At 55.5% G+C, this 7,500-nt stretch overlaps 2 non-coding genes across 2 annotated transcripts; both read left to right on the top strand.

Moving 5' to 3' along the window:
• The first annotated feature begins 3,835 nt into the window (after positions 1–3,835).
• On the top strand, positions 3,836–5,745 carry LOC126439688 (small subunit ribosomal RNA). The gene has a single exon (XR_007581319.1). It is a non-coding gene; the product is annotated as a small subunit ribosomal RNA (ribosomal RNA).
• Positions 5,746–6,097: 352 nt separating this feature from the next.
• Positions 6,098–6,252, top strand: LOC126439685 (5.8S ribosomal RNA). The gene has a single exon (XR_007581316.1). It is a non-coding gene; the product is annotated as a 5.8S ribosomal RNA (ribosomal RNA).
• Positions 6,253–7,500: the final 1,248 nt, after the last annotated feature.

Raw genomic sequence — 7,500 nt, 5'->3', positions numbered from 1 at the left:
TATACACGGCGCTGATTAGTAATACATAGACCCATCAGAATACAGATAATATATACAACTGTCCGTATACATGCTGAAAGACTCTGCTCACAATCACAACCACACGGCAGCCACACACTCTTATCACGCACTACTCTCCGCCTGTAACACGCACACAGACAATATGTAAGCACCAGCATGGAACAACACCCAGTGCATCCTCTCCGCCACATGAGACAATCCACACTGTCATAACCAGACTGGGAGGTCCACTCAGAAAACGGAATATCCCACCCCCCCGACAACCACCATTGCTCAGCTAAGCCACCAACACCCACACATGTCCTACACAGGGGTGCACCCAACATCACAATACTGCCTCCTCTCACAGCACACAAACAATGGCAGGAATGAAAGACACAGGTCTGCCACAAGCATGGAATCGGAGCGCCGCCTGTCATGAGCCAAAGGTGCATCCTGACGTGGCAAATCAGATGATGCCGCAGGCATCCACTTACTATAATCACAATCAACAAACCGACCGGCCGCCCCCCCCCCCCCCCCCCCATTACACCTTTCCATACAACAATGTGTACCTTAACCTAAACTATACTGTACCTTAACCTAAACTATACTGTACCTTAACCTAAACTATACTGTACCTTAACCTAAACTATACTGTACCTTAACCTAAACTATACTGTACCTTAACCTAAACTATACTGTACCTTAACCTAAACTATACTGTACCTTAACCTAACCTATACGGTACCTCAACCTAACCTATGTTGCGCCTTAACCTAACCTATGTTGCGCCTTAACCTAACCTATGTTGCGCCTTAACCTAACCTATGTTGCGCCTTAACCTAACCTATGTTGCGCCTTAACCTAACCTATGTTGCGCCTTAACCTAACCTATGTTGCGCCTTAACCTAACCTATGTTGCGCCTTAACCTAACCTATGTTGCGCCTTAACCTAACCTATGTTGCGCCTTAACCTAACCTATGTTGCGCCTTAACCTAACCTATGTTGCGCCTTAACCTAACCTATGTTGCGCCTTAACCTAACCTATGTTGCGCCTTAACCTAACCTATGTTGCGCCTTAACCTAACCTATGTTGCGCCTTAACCTAACCTATGTTGCGCCTTAACCTAACCTATGTTGCGCCTTAACCTAACCTATGTTGCGCCTTAACCTAACCTATGTTGCGCCTTAACCTAACCTATGTTGCGCCTTAACCTAACCTATGTTGCGCCTTAACCTAACCTATGTTGCGCCTTAACCTAACCTATGTTGCGCCTTAACCTAACCTATGTTGCGCCTTAACCTAACCTATGTTGCGCCTTAACCCAACCTATGTTGCGCCTTAACCCAACCTATGTTGCGCCTTAACCCAACCTATGTTGCGCCTTAACCCAACCTATGTTGCGCCTTAACCCAACCTATGTTGCGCCTTAACCCAACCTATGTTGCGCCTTAACCCAACCTATGTTGGGCCTTAACCCAACCTATGTTGCGCCTTAACCCAACCTATGTTGCGCCTTAACCCAACCTATGTTGCGCCTTAACCCAACCTATGTTGCGCCTTAACCCAACCTATGTTGCGCCTTAACCCAACCTATGTTGCGCCTTAACCCAACCTATGTTGCGCCTTAACCCAACCTATGTTGGGCCTTAACCCAACCTATGTTGGGCCTTAACCCAACACACGTTGGGCCTTAACCCAACACACGTTGGGCCTTAACCCAACACACGTTGGGCCTTAACCCAACACACGTTGGGCCTTAACCCAACACACGTTGGGCCTTAACCCAACACACGTTGGGCCTTAACCCAACACACGTTGGGCCTTAACCCAACACACGTTGGGCCTTAACCCAACACACGTTGGGCCTTAACCCAACACACGTTGGGCCTTAACCCAACACACGTTGGGCCTTAACCCAACACACGTTGGGCCTTAACCCAACACACGTTGGGCCTTAACCCAACACACGTTGGGCCTTAACCCAACACACGTTGGGCCTTAACCCAACACACGTTGGGCCTTAACCCAACACACGTTGGGCCTTAACCCAACACACGTTGGGCCTTAACCCAACACACGTTGGGCCTTAACCCAACACACGTTGGGCCTTAACCTGCTCTGTAATTGTCATACGACGCGTTAAATTAGTGTAGTGTTGCCTAACTGCAACCCCCGCAATATAGTTTGCTACTCGCACTGCCCGGTCCCCAGTGTATCGCTTCATGTTAAACACCTTGCAGCTATACACTGTAATGTGGATGGCAGCAGGACGTACATGCTCAATGCCCTTTGCAGTTGTTCATTGGCATTTGCAGTTGTTCATTGGCATTCGCATGGCGAAGCACTTAGCCTACGCTGTGGTACGGCCTGTGTCAACTGTCCGCTGATGTTGTACGTCCAAATCACACACTGTACTGCACATTGGTCCTCATGTACTGAATGATACATCGTGGTACATGTGACCGTACAACGACTGCGCCAACAACGGCGAACCATGCGGTCCAAATGTTGTGCACTCAGCTACGTGTCGTCTCCCTATAAGAGCTGGATTGCAGTGTGGTATGCCCTGGATGGCGATCAGCATGAGCCGTCTGTTGATGTAGTGGCGCGTGTTGTCAGACGTAGTCGTCTCTTCTCACACACCGTGATAGCATGGTGCACTGCGTTCCACATCTGCGACATGCGACAGAGGCCGGTTGACAGTCGTTCGCGCAATGGACATCGCATACGTACGGGGGCCACCTTCCACGTGTTCGCGAAGCGTGCACATGTTGTTGCGTGTATGTGGGCAGACATAGTGTGTCGTGACACCTGACACAGGCATGCAACAATCGTTGAATTTGCAAATGGCGATGGACGCCTACGTTTGCTGGTGACGTTACGCAAATGAACAACTGGTAAACCGTTGTGGTGCGGTTGTTCTCGCTAGAGGTGAATCAGTGATGGCGACGATCGGTTGAGCTACCAACCGGTTGTTCCAGCGATACCCACCATGCCCACGAACGTGAATGGCATCTGGGTGTGAAGCGATACGCGGCGGTGGCTGGGTGGGACCGTCCCCGGCCGGTGAGGGGGGGCCTCCCGGCGTGCTGGCCGCGCGGTGCGTGGGCGCACGCGCTACAGCCGGCTGGTGGGGGCGGCCAGTGGCAGGCGCGCCGGCCGACGGAGGCGGCAGGCGGCGCAGCTGCGCGCCGGCGCACCCTGCACGCGGCGCCGTGCGGCCAAAGTAGGTCCTCGCGGGCCCGGTGCGAAGCGCGGTGGACATCTGCAGTGTGCTGGTCCGATTGAGGACTGTGTGCGCTGAGGATGCGCCGCCGCCCGGCGCTCGGCGCCGCGACGCCGTCTGCTGCTCGGTCGCCTCTGCGGTTCTCGCAGGTGGTTTGTATCGCAGCTGTGCGGACGTGTTGGCGCGTGCGCTGTGCTGGGAGAGTTCGCTTCGGCACCCAAGTGGGGCTTTTGTCCTTCTGTGGCGCTGGCGTTGGAGCTGCCGGTCACCGTAGGTGGCGCGTGTTGTCTCCCGCCGGCAATGCCACGACAGCACGCTCCCGGGCCTCTGTCGGCAGCGGCAAGCTCAGTTGGGAGCACGGGTGGTCGCACCTAAAGCGTCTACTCGCCAAACCCCGGGCGATTGCGCCTCTCTCGAACCCGACCAAGTACTTAGGACGGCGCTGCGCGCCGCCGGGACCTGAGAGGGTTTCGAGGTGTATGGTGCAGGGGAGCTCAGCCTCCTCCTGTTTGCAGAATAATTGAGCGGACGCTTGCGTGTTCGCGCGGGCCCCCGGGACACACTCCCGGGCGGCCGGCTGCTCAGCTCTAGTTGACGCAGCTCCCTGGTTGATCCTGCCAGTAGTCATATGCTTGTCTCAAAGATTAAGCCATGCATGTCTCAGTACAAGCCGCATTAAGGTGAAACCGCGAATGGCTCATTAAATCAGTTATGGTTCCTTAGATCGTACCCACGTTACTTGGATAACTGTGGTAATTCTAGAGCTAATACATGCAAACAGAGTCCCGACCAGAGATGGAAGGGACGCTTTTATTAGATCAAAACCAATCGGTCGGCTCGTCCGGTCCGTTTGCCTTGGTGACTCTGAATAACTTTGGGCTGATCGCACGGTCCTCGTACCGGCGACGCATCTTTCAAATGTCTGCCTTATCAACTGTCGATGGTAGGTTCTGCGCCTACCATGGTTGTAACGGGTAACGGGGAATCAGGGTTCGATTCCGGAGAGGGAGCCTGAGAAACGGCTACCACATCCAAGGAAGGCAGCAGGCGCGCAAATTACCCACTCCCGGCACGGGGAGGTAGTGACGAAAAATAACGATACGGGACTCATCCGAGGCCCCGTAATCGGAATGAGTACACTTTAAATCCTTTAACGAGTATCTATTGGAGGGCAAGTCTGGTGCCAGCAGCCGCGGTAATTCCAGCTCCAATAGCGTATATTAAAGTTGTTGCGGTTAAAAAGCTCGTAGTTGGATTTGTGTCCCACGCTGTTGGTTCACCGCCCGTCGGTGTTTAACTGGCATGTATCGTGGGACGTCCTGCCGGTGGGGCGAGCTGAAGGCGTGCGACGCGCCTCGTGCGTGCTCGTGCGTCCCGAGGCGGACCCCGTTGCAATCCTACCAGGGTGCTCTTGAGTGAGTGTCTCGGTGGGCCGGCACGTTTACTTTGAACAAATTAGAGTGCTTAAAGCAGGCAAGCCCGCCTGAATACTGTGTGCATGGAATAATGGAATAGGACCTCGGTTCTATTTTGTTGGTTTTCGGAACCCGAGGTAATGATTAATAGGGACAGGCGGGGGCATTCGTATTGCGACGTTAGAGGTGAAATTCTTGGATCGTCGCAAGACGAACAGAAGCGAAAGCATTTGCCAAGTATGTTTTCATTAATCAAGAACGAAAGTTAGAGGTTCGAAGGCGATCAGATACCGCCCTAGTTCTAACCATAAACGATGCCAGCCAGCGATCCGCCGCAGTTCCTCCGATGACTCGGCGGGCAGCCTCCGGGAAACCAAAGCTTTTGGGTTCCGGGGGAAGTATGGTTGCAAAGCTGAAACTTAAAGGAATTGACGGAAGGGCACCACCAGGAGTGGAGCCTGCGGCTTAATTTGACTCAACACGGGAAACCTCACCAGGCCCGGACACCGGAAGGATTGACAGATTGATAGCTCTTTCTTGATTCGGTGGGTGGTGGTGCATGGCCGTTCTTAGTTGGTGGAGCGATTTGTCTGGTTAATTCCGATAACGAACGAGACTCTAGCCTGCTAACTAGTCGCGTGACATCCTTCGTGCTGTCAGCGATTACTTTTCTTCTTAGAGGGACAGGCGGCTTCTAGCCGCACGAGATTGAGCAATAACAGGGTCTGTGATGCCCTTAGATGTTCTGGGCCGCACGCGCGCTACACTGAAGGAATCAGCGTGTCTTCCTAGGCCGAAAGGTCGGGGTAACCCGCTGAACCTCCTTCGTGCTAGGGATTGGGGCTTGCAATTGTTCCCCATGAACGAGGAATTCCCAGTAAGCGCGAGTCATAAGCTCGCGTTGATTACGTCCCTGCCCTTTGTACACACCGCCCGTCGCTACTACCGATTGAATGATTTAGTGAGGTCTTCGGACTGGTACGCGGCATTGACTCTGTCGTTGCCGATGCTACCGGAAAGATGACCAAACTTGATCATTTAGAGGAAGTAAAAGTCGTAACAAGGTTTCCGTAGGTGAACCTGCGAAGGATCATTACCGACTAGACTGCATGTCTTTCGATGTGCGTGTCGTGTCGCGCAACACGCTACCTGTACGGCTCGCAGTAGCCGTGCGCCGCGTGCGGAACCACGCGTGCTTCTCAAAACTAACGCCAATGTTGTGTGGTACGAGCGCTGAAGCGCTGGAGCGGCTGGCCTGCGGCACCTGGCGCCTGGCGCCGGTTTTGAATGACTTTCGCCCGACTGCCTGTCCGCTCCGGTGTGGAGCCGTACGACGCCCATCGGCCGTGAGGCCGTTGGACACAGAACGCTTGAACAGGGGCCGCCACACGCCTACGTCCCGGCCTATGCAACTGTCTTGAAAGAGACAGTGGAAACTAAGAAAAGATCACCCAGGACGGTGGATCACTCGGCTCGTGGGTCGATGAAGAACGCAGCAAATTGCGCGTCGACATGTGAACTGCAGGACACATGAACATCGACGTTTCGAACGCACATTGCGGTCCATGGATTCCGTTCCCGGGCCACGTCTGGCTGAGGGTCGGCTACGTATACTGAAGCGCGCGGCGTTTGCCCCGCTTCGCAGACCTGGGAGCGTCGCGGCCGCCTGTGGGGCCGGCCGCGCCTCCTTAAACGTGCGATGCGCGCCCGTCGCCTGGCGGTTCGCATACCGGTACTTACTCGGTAGCGTGCACAGCCGGCTGGCGGTGTGGCGTGCGACACCTCGTACAACGACCTCAGAGCAGGCGAGACTACCCGCTGAATTTAAGCATATTACTAAGCGGAGGAAAAGAAACTAACAAGGATTCCCCCAGTAGCGGCGAGCGAACAGGGAAGAGTCCAGCACCGAACCCCGCAGGCTGCCGCCTGTCGTGGCATGTGGTGTTTGGGAGGGTCCACTACCCCGACGCCTCGCGCCGAGCCCAAGTCCAACTTGAATGAGGCCACGGCCCGTAGAGGGTGCCAGGCCCGTAGCGGCCGGTGCGAGCGTCGGCGGGACCTCTCCTTCGAGTCGGGTTGCTTGAGAGTGCAGCTCCAAGTGGGTGGTAAACTCCATCTGAGACTAAATATGACCACGAGACCGATAGCGAACAAGTACCGTGAGGGAAAGTTGAAAAGAACTTTGAAGAGAGAGTTCAAAAGTACGTGAAACCGTTCTGGGGTAAACGTGAGAAGTCCGAAAGGTCGAACGGGTGAGATTCACGCCCATCCGGCCACTGGCCTCCGCCCTCGGCAGATGGGGCCGGCCGCCCGCGCGGAGCAATCCGCGGCGGGGTCGTGTCCGGTTGCCTTTCCACTCGCCGCGGGGTGGGGCCGTTCCGGTGTGCGGTGGGCCGCACTTCTCCCCTAGTAGGACGTCGCGACCCGCTGGGTGCCGGCCTACGGCCCGGGTGCGCAGCCTGTCCTTCCGCGGGCCTCGGTTCGCGTCTGTTGGGCAGAGCCCCGGTGTCCTGGCTGGCTGCCCGGCGGTATATCTGGAGGAGTCGATTCGCCCCTTTGGGCGCTCGGGCTCCCGGCAAGCGCGCGCGGTTCTTCCCGGATGACGGACCTACCTGGCCCGGCCCCGGACCCGCGCCGCTGTTGGCTCGGGATGCTCTCGGGCGGAATAATCGCTCCCGTCAGCGGCGCTTCAGCTTTGGACAATTTCACGACCCGTCTTGAAACACGGACCAAGGAGTCTAACATGTGCGCGAGTCATTGGGCTGTACGAAACCTAAAGGCGTAATGAAAGTGAAGGTCTCGCTTGCGCGGGCCGAGGGAGGATGGGGCTTCCCCGCCCTTCACGGGGCGG

This window comes from Schistocerca serialis, unplaced genomic scaffold, assembly GCF_023864345.2.
Source record: "Schistocerca serialis cubense isolate TAMUIC-IGC-003099 unplaced genomic scaffold, iqSchSeri2.2 HiC_scaffold_1336, whole genome shotgun sequence".
In the NCBI taxonomy this organism is placed as follows: Eukaryota; Metazoa; Arthropoda; class Insecta; order Orthoptera; family Acrididae; genus Schistocerca; species Schistocerca serialis.
Note: the sequence above shows the minus strand (reverse complement) of the source record. Positions and strands in the feature narration are given on the sequence as shown.